The sequence below is a fragment of the Pseudophryne corroboree genome, chromosome 5 (assembly GCF_028390025.1).
Source record: "Pseudophryne corroboree isolate aPseCor3 chromosome 5, aPseCor3.hap2, whole genome shotgun sequence".
Taxonomy (NCBI): Eukaryota; Metazoa; Chordata; class Amphibia; order Anura; family Myobatrachidae; genus Pseudophryne; species Pseudophryne corroboree.
Window position 1 is genome coordinate 595,399,655 of NC_086448.1, and position 16,033 is coordinate 595,415,687.

The following is a 16,033-nucleotide window of genomic DNA, read 5'->3' on the forward strand; positions in this document are numbered from 1 at the left end:
CTTATGCTTCTCACCAAAATGTAAAATGTCCATAAAAGATAAACCGTTCACAATGGATAGATAATTTTATTGATTTGACAACATGAAACTTGCTAGGTCAGATATATTACAATTTCCATCTTCAGGTTACAAATATATTAAAAACAACAATAAGCTTTAAAAAAATGTACTCACTAAAAAAGGATTCACATTATAGCTGTTTGCAGCTAAGGCCCAGTGGCCTAAAGGATGAGGCATCAGCCTCTGCAGCTTGGGAGCTGGGGATTGTGGGTTCAAGTACCACCTGGGTCACTAAGGCCCAGTGGCCTAAAGGATAATGCATCATCCTCTGTAGCTTGGGAACTGGGGATTGTAGGTTAAAGTCCCACCTGGGTTGCTTTTCTTAAATTCCCATCTATTTCTTTGGAAGTCAGGTTGACGTTTACTCTTCGAACATTTTCGTACATAGTAATCATTAAGCCAATTTGGCCTGATTGCAAAGGACCCATGCATATGAGTGAGGAATCCAAGATAAGCATAGATCGTGATCAATAATAGAGCACTGGCTCCAATAGTAATGTTTTTCTTTAACTATGTCACAACACTGAAAGCTTTTTTAAGCAAAGACAGGAAAGATCAGTGCCTTACTTAGAGAGATAGTTTATTAACATGCCTCATTTTAAATGATATTCAGCTCTTCAAAAAAAATACATGTTAGTTCTAACTGGGGTCTGTGGGCTCAAGTCCGACCTAGCCTGCTTCTCTTTAAGTCTCATCTACACCTTTGGAAATCCCAATGGAACTTTCAGCCTATTTTTGATGAAGGCAATGATCTTATGCTTCTGACCAAAAATGTAAAATGTCCATAAAAGATAAACCGTTCACAATGGATAGAGAATCTTATTGATTTGACAACATGAAACATGCTAGGTCAGATATATTACAATTTCCATCTTCAGGTTACAAACATATGAAAGACAACAATAAGCTTTAAAAAAATGTACTCCCAAAAAGGATTCACATTATAGCTGTTTGCAACTCAGGCCCAGTGTCTTAATGGATAAGGCATCAGCCTCTGAAGCTGGGGATTGTGGGTTCAAATCTCTCATGGGTCGCTTCTCTTTAATTCTCAACTATTTCTTTGGAAGTCAGGATGACGTTTACTCTTTGATCATTTTCGTACATAGCAATCATTAAGCCAATTTGGCCTGATTGCAAATGTCCTATGCATATGAGTGAGGAATCTAAGTTAAGCAAAGACCATGATCAATAATAGAGCACTGGCTCCAATAGTAATGTTGTGCTTTCACTATGTCACAACACTGAAAGATTTTTTAAGCATAGACTGGAAAGATTAGTGCTTACTTAGAGAGAAAGTTTATTAACATGCCTCATTTTAAATGATATTCAGCTCTTCAAAAAAATAACATATTAGCTCTAACTGCTGTTTGTGGGTTCAAGTCCCACCTGGGTTGCTTCTCTTTAAGTCTAATCAACATCTTTGGAAATCCCATTGGAACTTTCCGCCTATTTGCCATGAAAGCAATTATCTTATGCTTCTCACCAAAAATGTAAAATGTCCATAAAAGATAAACCGTTCACAATGGATAGAGAATCTTATTGATTTGACAACATGAAACATGCTAGGTCAGATATATTACAATTTCCATCTTCAGGTTACAAATATATGAAAGACAACAATAAGCTTTAAAAAATGTACTAACAAAAATAATTCACATTATAGCTGTTTGCAACTCAGGCCCAGTGGCCTAATGGATAAGGCATCAAACTCCGGAGCTGGGGATTGTGTGCTCAAGTCCCACCTGGGTAGCTTCTCTTTAATTCTCATCTATTTCTTTGAAAGTCAGGATGACGTTTACTCTTTGATCATTTTTGTACATAGCAATCATTAAGCAAATTTGACCTGATTGCAAAGGTCCTATTCATATGAGTGAGGAATCCAAGATTAGCAAAGATCCTGTTCAATAATAGAGCACTGGCTCCAATAGTAATGTTGTGCTTTCACTATGTCACAACACTGAAAGCTTTTTTAAGTAAAGACTGGAAAGATTAGTGCTTACAGAGATAGAAAGTTTACTAACATGCCTCATTTTAAATGATATTCAGCTCTTCAAAGAAATTACATATTAGTTCTAACTGGGGTTTGTGGGCTCACATCCGACCTAGGCTGCTTCTCTTTTAGTCTCATCTACACCTTTGGAAATCCCAATGGAACTTTCAGCCTATTTTTGATGAAGGCAATGATCTTATGCTTCTGACCAAAAATAAAAAAAAAATGTTCATAAAAGATAAACCGTTCACAATGGAAAGGGAATCTTATTGATTTGACAACATGAAACATGCTAGGTCATATATATTACAATTTCCATCTTCAGGTTACAAATATATGAAAGACAACAAAAAGCATTAAAAAAATGTACTCACAAAGAGGATTCACATAATAGCTATTTGCAGCTAAGGCCCAGCGGCCTAATGGTTAAGGCATCAGCCTCCGGAGCTGGGGATTGTGGGTTCAATTAAAGCTTGTCTTTAATTCACATCTATTTCTTTGGAAGTCAGGATGACGTTTACTCTTTGATCATTTTCGTACATAGCAATCATTAAGCCAATTTGGCCTGATTGCAAAGGTCCTATGCATATGAGTCAGGAATCCAAGATAATCAAAGATCCTGATCAATAGTAGAGCACTGGCTCCAATAGTAATGTTGTTCTTTTACTATGTCACAACACTGAAAGCTTTTTTAAGCAAACTGGAAAGATCAGTGCCTTACTTAGATAGAAAGATTACTAACATGCCTCATTATAAATGATATTCAGCTCTTCAAAAAAATTACATATTAGCTCTAACCCACAGTTCAAGTCCCACCTTGGTTGCATCTCCTTAAGTCTCATCTACATCTTTGGAAATCAAATTGGAACTTCAAGCCTATTTGGCATGAAGGCAATGATCTTATTCTTCTGACCAAAAATGTAAAATGTCCATAAAAGATAAACCGTTCACAATGGATAGAGAATCTTATTGATTTGACAACATGAAACATGCTAGGTCAGATATATTACAATTTCCATCTTCAGGTTACAAATATATGAAAGACAACAATAAGCTTTAAAAAATGTACTCACAAAAAGGATTCACATTATAGATGTTTGCAGCTAAGGCCCAGTGGCCTAATGGATAAAGCATCATCCTCTGGATCTAGGTTTTGTGGGCTCAAGTCCCACCGGGGTCACTTCACTTTTATTTTCATCTATTTATTTGGAAGTCATGTTGATGTTTACTCTTTGATCATTTTCGTACATAGCAATCATTAAGCCAATTTGGCCTGATTGCAAAGGTCCTTTGCATATGAGTGACGAATCTAAGTTAAGCAAAGATTGTGATCAATAATAGAGCACTGGCTCCAATAGTAATGTTGTGCTTTCACTATGTCATAACACTGAAAGCTTTTTTAAGCAAAGACTGGAAAGATCAGTGCCTTACTTAGAGAGAAAGTTTACTAACATGCTTCATTTTAAATGATATTCAGCTCTTCAAAAAATTACATATTAATTCTAACTGGGGTTTGTGGGTTCAAGTCTGACCTAGGTTGCTTCTCTTTAAGTCTAATCTACACCTTTGGAAATCCCAATGGAACTTTCAGCCTATTTGGCATGAAAGCAATGATCTTATGCTTCTGACCAAAAATGTAAAACGTCCATAAAAGATAAACCGTTCACAATGGATAGAGAATCTTATTGATTTGACAACATGAAACATGCTAGGTCAGATATATTACAATTTCCATCTTCAGGTTACAAATATATGAAAGACAACAATAAGCATTAAAAAAATGTACTCACAAAAACGATTCACATTACAGCTATTTGCAGCTAAGGCCCAGTGGCCTAATGGATAAGGCATCAGCCTCCAGAGCAGGGGATTGTGGGTTCACAATCCCCACCTGGGTCGCTTCTCATCAATTTCTTTGGAAGTCAGGATGACATTTACTCTTCGAACATTTTCGTACATAGCAATCATTAAGCCAATTTGGCCTGATTTCAAAGGACCTATGCATATGAGTGAGCAAAGATCGTGATCAATAATAGAGCACTGGCTCCAATAGTAATGTTGTGCTTTCACTATGTCACAACACTGAAAGCTTTTTTAAGCAAAGACTGGAAAGATTAGTGCTTATTTAGAGAGAAAGTTTATTAATATGCCTCATTTTAAATGATATTCAGCTCTTCAAAAAAATTACATATTAGTTCTAACTGGGGTTTGTGGGTTCAAGTCTGACCTAGGTTGCTTCTCCTTAAGTCTCATCTACACCTTTGGTAAATCCCATTGGAACTTTCAGCCTATTTGGCATGAAGGCAATGATCTTATGCTTCTGACCAAAAATGTAAAATGTCCATAAAAGATAAACCGTTCACAATGGATAGAGAATCTTATTGATTTGACAACATGAAACATGCTAGGTCAGATATATTACAATTTCCATCTTCAGGTTACAAATATATGAAAGACAACAATAAGCTTTAAAAAATGCACTCACAAAAAGGATTCACATTATAGCTGTTTGCAACTAAGGCCTAGTGACCTAATGGATAAGGCATTAGCCTCCAGAGCTTGGGATTGTGGGTTCAAGTCCCACCTGTGTCGCTTCTCTTTAATTCTCATCTATTTCTTTGGAAGTCAGGATGATGTTTACTTTTTGATCATTTTCGTACATAGCAATCATTAAGCCAATTTGGCCTGATTGCAAAGGTCCTATTCCTATGAGTGAGGAATCTAAGTTAAGCAAAGATCGTGATCAATAATAGAGCACTGGCTCCAATAGTAATGTTGTGCTTTCACTATGTCACAACACTGAAAGCTTTTTTAAGCAAAGACTGGAAAGATCAGTGCCTTACTTAGAGAGAAAGTTTACTAACATGCTTCATTTTAAATGAAATTCAGCTCTTCAAAAAATTACATATTAATTCTAACTGGGGTTTGTGGGTTCAAGTCCCACCTGGGTTGCTTCTCTTTAAGTCTCATCTACACCTTTGGAAATCCCATTGGAACCGTCAGCCTATTTGGCATGAAGGCAATGATCTTATGCTTCTGACCAAAAATGTAAAATGTGCATAAAAGCTAAACCGTTCACAATGGATAGAGAATCTTATTGATTTGACAACATGAAACATGCTAGGTCAGATATATTACAATTTCCATCTTCAGGTTACAAATATATGAAAGACAACAATAAGCTTTAAAAAAATATACTCACAAAAAGGATTCACATTATAGATTTTTGCAGCTAAGGCCCTGTGGCCTAATGGATAAAGCATCATCCTCTGGATTTAGGTATTGTGGGCTCAAGTCCCACCTGAGTAACTTCACTTTTATTTTCATCTATTTATTTGGAAGTCAGGTTGATGTTTACTCTTTTATCATTTTCGTTCATAGCAATCATTAAGCCAATTTGGCCTGATTGCAAAGGTCCTATGCATATGAGTGACGAATTTAAGTTAAGCAAAGATTGTGATCAATAATAGAGCACTGGCTCCAATAGTAATGTTGTGCTTTCACTATGTCATAACACTGAAAGCTTTTTTAAGCAAAGACTGGAAAGATCAGTGCCTTACTTACAGAGAAAGTTTACTAACATGCTTCATTTTAAATGATATTCAGCTCTTCAAAAAATTACATATTAATTCTAACTGGGGTTTGTGGGTTCAAGTCTGACCTAGGTTGCTTCTCTTTAAGTCTAATCTACACCTTTGGAAATCCCAATGGAACTTTCAGCCTATTTGGCATGAAAGCAATGATCTTATGCTTCTGACCAAAAATGTAAAATGTCCATAAAAGATAAACCGTTCACAATGGATAGAGAATCTTATTGATTTGACAACATGAAACATGCTAGGTCAGATATATTACAATTTCCATCTTCAGGTTACAAATATATGAAAGACAACAATAAGCTTTAAAAAATGCACTCACAAAAAGGATTCACATTATAGCTGTTTGCAACTAAGGCCTAGTGACCTAATGGATAAGGCATTAGCCTCCAGAGCTTGGGATTGTGGGTTCAAGTCCCACCTGTGTCGCTTCTCTTTAATTCTCATCTATTTCTTTGGAAGTCAGGATGATGTTTACTTTTTGATCATTTTCGTACATAGCAATCATTAAGCCAATTTGGCCTGATTGCAAAGGTCCTATTCCTATGAGTGAGGAATCTAAGTTAAGCAAAGATCGTGATCAATAATAGAGCACTGGCTCCAATAGTAATGTTGTGCTTTCACTATGTCACAACACTGAAAGCTTTTTTAAGCAAAGACTGGAAAGATCAGTGCCTTACTTAGAGAGAAAGTTTACTAACATGCTTCATTTTAAATGAAATTCAGCTCTTCAAAAAATTACATATTAATTCTAACTGGGGTTTGTGGGTTCAAGTCCCACCTGGGTTGCTTCTCTTTAAGTCTCATCTACACCTTTGGAAATCCCATTGGAACCGTCAGCCTATTTGGCATGAAGGCAATGATCTTATGCTTCTGACCAAAAATGTAAAATGTGCATAAAAGCTAAACCGTTCACAATGGATAGAGAATCTTATTGATTTGACAACATGAAACATGCTAGGTCAGATATATTACAATTTCCATCTTCAGGTTACAAATATATGAAAGACAACAATAAGCTTTAAAAAAATATACTCACAAAAAGGATTCACATTATAAATTTTTGCAGCTAAGGCCCAGTGGCCTAATGGATAAAGCATCATCCTCTGGATCTAGGTATTGTGGGCTCAAGTCCCACCTGAGTAACTTCACTTTTATTTTCATCTATTTATTTGGAAGTCAGGTTGATGTTTACTCTTTTATCATTTTCGTTCATAGCAATCATTAAGCCAATTTGGCCTGATTGCAAAGGTCCTATGCATATGAGTGACGAATTTAAGTTAAGCAAAGATTGTGATCAATAATAGAGCACTGGCTCCAATAGTAATGTTGTGCTTTCACTATGTCATAACACTGAAAGCTTTTTTAAGCAAAGACTGGAAAGATCAGTGCCTTACTTACAGAGAAAGTTTACTAACATGCTTCATTTTAAATGATATTCAGCTCTTCAAAAAATTACATATTAATTCTAACTGGGGTTTGTGGGTTCAAGTCTGACCTAGGTTGCTTCTCTTTAAGTCTAATCTACACCTTTGGAAATCCCAATGGAACTTTCAGCCTATTTGGCATGAAAGCAATGATCTTATGCTTCTGACCAAAAATGTAAAATGTCCATAAAAGATAAACCGTTCACAATGGATAGAGAATCTTATTGATTTGACAACATGAAACATGCTAGGTCAGATATATTACAATTTCCATCTTCAGGTTACAAATATATGAAAGACAACAATAAGCTTTTATAATAATGTACTCGCAAAAAGTATTCACATTATAGCTGTTTGCAGCTAAGGCCCAGTGGCCTAATGGTTAAGGCATCAAACTCCAGAACTGGGGATTGTGGGCTCAAGTCCCACCTGGGACTCTTCTCCCTAATTCTCATCTACTTCTTTGGAAGTCAGGATGACGTTTACTTTTTGATCATTTTCGTACATAGCAATCATTAAGCCAATTTGGCCTGATTGCAAAGGTCCTTTTCCTATGAGTGAGAAATCTAAGTTAAGCAAAGATCATGATCAATAATAGAGCACTGGCTCCAATAGTAATGTTGTGCTTTCACTATGTCACAACACTGAAAGCTTTTTTAAGCAAGACTGGAAAGATCAGTGCCTTACTTAGAGAGAAAGTTTACTAACATGCTTCATTTTAAATGATATTCAGCTCTTCAAAAAATTACATATTAATTCTAACTGGGGTTTGTGGGTTCAAGTCCCACCTGGGTTGCTTCTCTTTAAGTCTCATCTACACCTTTGGAAATCCCATTGGAACTGTCAGCCTATCTGGCATGAAGGCAATAATCTTATTCTTCTGACCAAAAATGTAAAATGTCCATAAAAGATAAACCGTTCACAATGGATAGAGAATCTTATTGATTTGACAACATGAAACATGCTAGGTCAGATATATTACAATTTCCATCTTCAGGTTACAAATATATGAAAGACAACAATAAGCTTTAAAAAAATATACTCACAAAAAGGATTCACATTATAGATTTTTGCAGCTAAGGCCCTGTGGCCTAATGGATAAAGCATCATCCTCTGGATCTAGGTATTGTGGGCTCAAGTCCCACCTGAGTAACTTCACTTTTATTTTCATCTATTTATTTGGAAGTCAGGTTGATGTTTACTCTTTTATCATTTTCGTTCATAGCAATCATTAAGCCAATTTGGCCTGATTGCAAAGGTCCTATGCATATGAGTGACGAATTTAAGTTAAGCAAAGATTGTGATCAATAATAGAGCACTGGCTCCAATAGTAATGTTGTGCTTTCACTATGTCATAACACTGAAAGCTTTTTTAAGCAAAGACTGGAAAGATCAGTGCCTTACTTACAGAGAAAGTTTACTAACATGCTTCATTTTAAATGATATTCAGCTCTTCAAAAAATTACATATTAATTCTAACTGGGGTTTGTGGGTTCAAGTCTGACCTAGGTTGCTTCTCTTTAAGTCTAATCTACACCTTTGGAAATCCCAATGGAACTTTCAGCCTATTTGGCATGAAAGCAATGATCTTATGCTTCTGACCAAAAATGTAAAATGTCCATAAAAGATAAACCGTTCACAATGGATAGAGAATCTTATTGATTTGACAACATGAAACATGCTAGGTCAGATATATTACAATTTCCATCTTCAGGTTACAAATATATGAAAGACAACAATAAGCTTTAAAAAATGCACTCACAAAAAGGATTCACATTATAGCTGTTTGCAACTAAGGCCTAGTGACCTAATGGATAAGGCATTAGCCTCCAGAGCTTGGGATTGTGGGTTCAAGTCCCACCTGTGTCGCTTCTCTTTAATTCTCATCTATTTCTTTGGAAGTCAGGATGATGTTTACTTTTTGATCATTTTCGTACATAGCAATCATTAAGCCAATTTGGCCTGATTGCAAAGGTCCTATTCCTATGAGTGAGGAATCTAAGTTAAGCAAAGATCGTGATCAATAATAGAGCACTGGCTCCAATAGTAATGTTGTGCTTTCACTATGTCACAACACTGAAAGCTTTTTTAAGCAAAGACTGGAAAGATCAGTGCCTTACTTAGAGAGAAAGTTTACTAACATGCTTCATTTTAAATGAAATTCAGCTCTTCAAAAAATTACATATTAATTCTAACTGGGGTTTGTGGGTTCAAGTCCCACCTGGGTTGCTTCTCTTTAAGTCTCATCTACACCTTTGGAAATCCCATTGGAACCGTCAGCCTATTTGGCATGAAGGCAATGATCTTATGCTTCTGACCAAAAATGTAAAATGTGCATAAAAGCTAAACCGTTCACAATGGATAGAGAATCTTATTGATTTGACAACATGAAACATGCTAGGTCAGATATATTACAATTTCCATCTTCAGGTTACAAATATATGAAAGACAACAATAAGCTTTAAAAAAATATACTCACAAAAAGGATTCACATTATAAATTTTTGCAGCTAAGGCCCAGTGGCCTAATGGATAAAGCATCATCCTCTGGATCTAGGTATTGTGGGCTCAAGTCCCACCTGAGTAACTTCACTTTTATTTTCATCTATTTATTTGGAAGTCAGGTTGATGTTTACTCTTTTATCATTTTCGTTCATAGCAATCATTAAGCCAATTTGGCCTGATTGCAAAGGTCCTATGCATATGAGTGACGAATTTAAGTTAAGCAAAGATTGTGATCAATAATAGAGCACTGGCTCCAATAGTAATGTTGTGCTTTCACTATGTCATAACACTGAAAGCTTTTTTAAGCAAAGACTGGAAAGATCAGTGCCTTACTTACAGAGAAAGTTTACTAACATGCTTCATTTTAAATGATATTCAGCTCTTCAAAAAATTACATATTAATTCTAACTGGGGTTTGTGGGTTCAAGTCTGACCTAGGTTGCTTCTCTTTAAGTCTAATCTACACCTTTGGAAATCCCAATGGAACTTTCAGCCTATTTGGCATGAAAGCAATGATCTTATGCTTCTGACCAAAAATGTAAAATGTCCATAAAAGATAAACCGTTCACAATGGATAGAGAATCTTATTGATTTGACAACATGAAACATGCTAGGTCAGATATATTACAATTTCCATCTTCAGGTTACAAATATATGAAAGACAACAATAAGCTTTTATAATAATGTACTCGCAAAAAGTATTCACATTATAGCTGTTTGCAGCTAAGGCCCAGTGGCCTAATGGTTAAGGCATCAAACTCCAGAACTGGGGATTGTGGGCTCAAGTCCCACCTGGGACTCTTCTCCCTAATTCTCATCTACTTCTTTGGAAGTCAGGATGACGTTTACTTTTTGATCATTTTCGTACATAGCAATCATTAAGCCAATTTGGCCTGATTGCAAAGGTCCTTTTCCTATGAGTGAGAAATCTAAGTTAAGCAAAGATCATGATCAATAATAGAGCACTGGCTCTAATAGTAATGTTGTGCTTTCACTATGTCACAACACTGAAAGCTTTTTTAAGCAAGACTGGAAAGATCAGTGCCTTACTTAGAGAGAAAGTTTACTAACATGCTTCATTTTAAATGATATTCAGCTCTTCAAAAAATTACATATTAATTCTAACTGGGGTTTGTGGGTTCAAGTCCCACCTGGGTTGCTTCTCTTTAAGTCTCATCTACACCTTTGGAAATCCCATTGGAACTGTCAGCCTATCTGGCATGAAGGCAATAATCTTATTCTTCTGACCAAAAATGTAAAATGTCCATAAAAGATAAACCGTTCACAATGGATAGAGAATCTTATTGATTTGACAACATGAAACATGCTAGGTCAGATATATCACAATTTCCATCTTCAGGTTACAAATATATGAAAGACAACAATAAGCTTTAAAAAAATGTACTCACAAAAAGGATTCACATTATAGATGTTTGCAGCTAAGGCCCAGAGGCCTAATGGATAAAGCATCATCCTCTGGATCTAGGTATTGTGGGCTCAAGTTCCACCTGGGTCACTCCGCTTTTATTTGTTTACTTTTTGATCATTTTCGTACATAGCAATCCTTAAGCCAATTTGGCCTGATTGCAAAGGTCCTATGCATATGAGTGACGAATCTAAGTTAAGCAAAGATTGTGATCAATAATAGAGCACTGGCTCCAATAGTAATGTTGTGCTTTCACTATGTCATAACACTGAAAGCTTTTTTAAGCAAAGACTGGAAAGATCAGTGCCTTACTTAGAGAGAATGTTTACTAACATGCTTCATTTTAAATGATATTCAGCTCTTCAAAAAATTACATATTAATTCTAACTGGGGTTTGTGGGTTCAAGTCTGACCTAGGTTGCTTCTCTTTAAGTCTAATCTACACCTTTGGAAATCCCAATGGAACTTTCAGCCTATTTGGCATGAAAGCAATGATCTTATGCTTCTGACCAAAAATGTGAAATGTCCATAAAAGATAAACCGTTCACAATGGATAGAGAATCTTATTGATTTGACAACATGAAACATGCTAGGTCAGATATATTACAATTTCCATCTTCAGGTTACAAATATATGAAAGACAACAATAAGCATTAAAAAAATGTACTCACAAAAACGATTCACATTACAGCTATTTGCAGCTAAGGCCCAGTGGCCTAATGGATAAGGCATCAGCCTCCGGAGCTGGGGATTGTGGGTTCACAATCCCCACCTGGGTCGCTTCTCATTAATTTCTTTGGAAGTCAGGATGACATTTACTCTTCGAACATTTTCGTACATAGCAATCATTAAGCCAATTTGGCCTGATTTCAAAGGACCTATGCATATGAGTGAGGAATCCATGATAAGCAAAGATTGTGATCAATAATAGAGCACTGGCTCCAATAGTAATGTTGTGCTTTCACTATGTCACAACACTGAAAGCTTTTTTAAGCAAAGACTGGAAAGATTAGTGCTTATTTAGAGAGAAAGTTTATTAATATGCCTCATTTTAAATGATATTCAGCTCTTCAAAAAAATTACATATTAGTTCTAACTGGGGTTTGTGGGTTCAAGTCCGACCTAGGTTGCTTCTCTTTAAGTCTCATCTACACCTGTGGTAAATCCCATTGGAACTTTCAGCCTATTTGGCATGAAGGCAATGATCTTATGCTTCTGACCAAAAATGTAAAATGTCCATAAAAGATAAACCGTTCACAATGGATAGAGAATCTTATTGATTTGACAACATGAAACATGCTAGGTCAGATATATTACAATTTCCATCTTCAGGTTACAAATATATGAAAGACAACATTAAGCTTTAAAAAATGCACTCACAAAAAGGATTCATATTATAGCTGATTGCAACTAAGGCCCAGTGGCCTAATGGATAAGGCATCAGCCTCCGGAGCTGGGGATTGTGGGTTCAAGTCCCACCTGTGTCGCTTCTCTTTAATTCTCATCTATTTTTTTGTAAGTCAGGATGACGTTTACTTTTTGATCATTTTCGTACATAGCAATCATTAAGCCAATTTTGCCTGATTGCAAAGGTCCTATTCCTATGAGTGAGGAATCTAAGTTAAGCAAAGATCGTGATCAATAATAGAGCACTGGCTCCAATAGTAATGTTGTGCTTTCACTATGTCACAACACTGAAAGCTTTTTTAAGCAAAGACTGGAAAGATCAGTGCCTTACTTAGAGAGAAAGTTTACTAACATGCTTCATTTTAAATGAAATTCAGCTCTTCAAAAAATTACATATTAATTCTAACTGGGGTTTGTGGGTTCAAGTCCCACCTTGGTTGCTTCTCTTTAAGTCTCATCTACACCTTTAGAAATCCCATTGGAACTGTCAGCCTATTTGGCATGAAGGCAATGATCTTATGCTTCTGACCAAAAATGTAAAATGTGCATTAAAGATAAACCGTTCACAATGGATAGAGAATCTTATTGATTTGACAACATGAAACATGCTAGGTCAGATATATTACAATTTCCATCTTCAGGTTACAAATATATGAAAGACAACAATAAGCTTTAAAAAAATGTACTCACAAAAAGGATTCACATTATATATGTTTGCAGCTAAAGCCCAGTGGCCTAATGGATAAGGCATCATCCTCCGGAGCTGGGGATTGTGGGTTCAAGTCCCATCTGTGTTACTTCTCTTTAATTCTCATTTATTACTTTGGAAGTCAGGATGACGTTTACTTTTTGATCATTTTCGTACATAGCAATCATTAAGCCAATTTGGCCTGATTGCAAAGGTTCTATTCCTATGAGTGAGGAATCTAAGTTAAGCAAAGATCGTGATCAATAATAGAGCACTGGCTCCAATAGTAATGTTGTGCTTTCACTATGTCACAACACTGAAAGCTTTTTTAAGCAAAGACTGGAAAGATCAGTGCCTTACTTAGAGAGAAAGTTTACTAACATGCTTCATTTTAAATGAAATTCAGCTCTTCAAAAAATTACCTATTAATTCTAACTGGGGTTTGTGGGTTCAAGTCCCACCTGGGTTGCTTCTCTTTAAGTCTCATCTACACCTTTGGAAATCCCATTGGAACTGTCAGCCTATTTGACATGAAGGCAATGATCTTATGCTTCTGACCAAAAATGTAAAATGTGCATAAAAGATAAACCGTTCACAATGGATAGAGAATCTTATTGATTTGACAACATGAAACATGCTAGGTCAGATATATTACAATTTCCATCTTCAGGTTACAAATATATGAAAGACAACAATAAGCTTTAAAAAAATGTACTCACAAAAAGGATTCACATTATATATGTTTGCAGCTAAGGCCCAGTGGCCTAATGGATAAGGCATCATTCTCCGGAGCTGGGGATTGTGGGTTCATGTCCCATCTGTGTTGCCTCTCTTTAATTCTCATCTATTACTTTGGAAGTCAGGATGACGTTTACTTTTTGATCATTTTCGTACATAGCAATCATTAAGCCAATTTGGCCTGATTGCAAAGGTCCTATTCCTATGAGTGAGGAATCTAAGTTAAGCAAAGATCGTGATCAATAATAGAGCACTGGCTCCAATAGTAATGTTGTGCTTTCACTATGTCACAACACTGAAAGCTTTTTTAAGCAAAGACTGGAAAGATCAGTGCCTTACTTAGAGAGAAAGTTTACTAACATGCTTCATTTTAAATGATATTCAGCTCTTCAAAAAATTACATATTAATTCTAACTGGGGTTTGTGGGTTCAAGTCCCACCTGGGTTGCTTCTCTTTAAGTCTTATCTACACCTTTGAAAATCCCATTGGAACTGTCAGCCTATTTGGCATGAAGGCAATGATCTTATGCTTCTGACCAAAAATGTAAAATGTCCATAAAAGATAAACCGTTCACGATGGATAAAGAATCTTATTGATTTGACAACATGAAACATGCTAGGTCAGATATATTACAATTTCCATCTTCAGGTTACAAATATATAAAAGACAACAATAAGCTTTAAAAAAATGTGCTCACAAAAAGGATTTACATTATAGATGTTTGCAGCTAAGGCCCAGTGGCCTAATGGATAAAGCATCATCCTCTGGATCTAGGTATTGTGGGCTCAAGTCCCACCTGAGTCACTTCTCTTTTATTTTCATCTATTTATTTGGAAGTCAGGTTGATGTTTACTCTTTGATCATTTTCATACATAGCAATCATTAAGCCAATTTGGCCTGATTGCAAAGGTCCTATGCATATGAGTGACGAATCTAAGTTAAGCAAAGATTGTGATCAATAATAGAGCACTGGCTCCAATAGTAATGTTGTGCTTTCACTATGTCATAACACTGAAAGCTTTTTTAAGCAAAGACTGGAAAGATCAGTGCCTTACTTAGAGAGAAAGTTTACTAACATGCTTAATTTTAAATGATATTCAGCTCTTCAAAAAATTACATATTAATTCTAACTGAGGTTTGTGGGTTCAAGTCTGACCTAGGTTGCTTCTCTTTAAGTCTAATCTACACCTTTGGAAATCCCAATGGAACTTTCTGCCTATTTGGCATGAAAGCAATGATCTTATGCTTCTGACCAAAAATGTAAAATGTCCATAAAAGATAAACCGTTCACAATGGATAGAGAATCTTATTGATTTGACAACATGAAACATGCTAGGTCAGATATATTACAATTTCCATCTTCAGGTTACAAATATATGAAAGACAACAATAAGCATTAAAAAATGTACTCACAAAAACGATTCACATTACAGCTATTTGCAGCTAAGGCCCAGTGGCCTAATGGATAAGGCATCCGCCTCCGGAGCTGGGGATTGTGGGTTCACAATCCCCACCTGGGTTGCTTCTCATCAATTTCTTTGGAAGTCAGGATGACATTTACTCTTCGAACATTTTCGTACATAGCAATCATTAAGCCAACTTGGCCTGATTTCAAAGGACCTATGCATATGAGTGAGGAATCCATGATAAGCAAAGATCGTGATCAATAATAGAGCACTGGCTCCAATAGTAATGTTGTGCTTTCACTATGTCACAACACTGAAAGCTTTTTTAAGCAAAGACTGGAAAGATTAGTGCTTATTTAGAGAGAAAGTTTATTAATATGCCTCATTTTAAATGATATTCAGCTCTTCAAAAAAATTACATATTAGTTCTAACTGGGGTTTGTGGGTTCAAGTCCGACCTAGGTTGCTTCTCTTTAAGTCTTATCTACACCTTTGGAAATCCCATTGGAACTTTCAGCCTATTTGGCATGAAGGCAATGATCTTATGCTTCTGACCAAAAATGTAAAATTTCCATAAAAGATAAACTGTTCCCAATTGCTTCAGACCAAAAAGATCAGTGCCTTACTTAGATAGAAAGTTTACTAACATACCTAATTTTAAATGATATTCAGCTCTTCAAAAAAATTACATATTAGCTCTAACTGCGGTTTGTGGGTTCAAGTCCCACCTGGGTTGCTTCTCTTTTAGTCTCATCTACACCTTTGGAAATCCCATTGGAACTTTCAGCCT

At 36.0% G+C, this 16,033-nt stretch overlaps 2 non-coding genes across 2 annotated transcripts; both read left to right on the forward strand.

The window, feature by feature from the left end:
• Window positions 1–11,708: 11,708 nt before the first annotated feature.
• TRNAR-CCG (transfer RNA arginine (anticodon CCG)) lies at window positions 11,709–11,783 on the forward strand. The gene has a single exon. It is a non-coding gene; the product is annotated as a tRNA-Arg (tRNA).
• A 634-nt stretch (window positions 11,784–12,417) lies between these two features.
• Window positions 12,418–12,490, forward strand: TRNAR-CCG (transfer RNA arginine (anticodon CCG)). Its single transcript has one exon. It is a non-coding gene; the product is annotated as a tRNA-Arg (tRNA).
• Window positions 12,491–16,033: the final 3,543 nt, after the last annotated feature.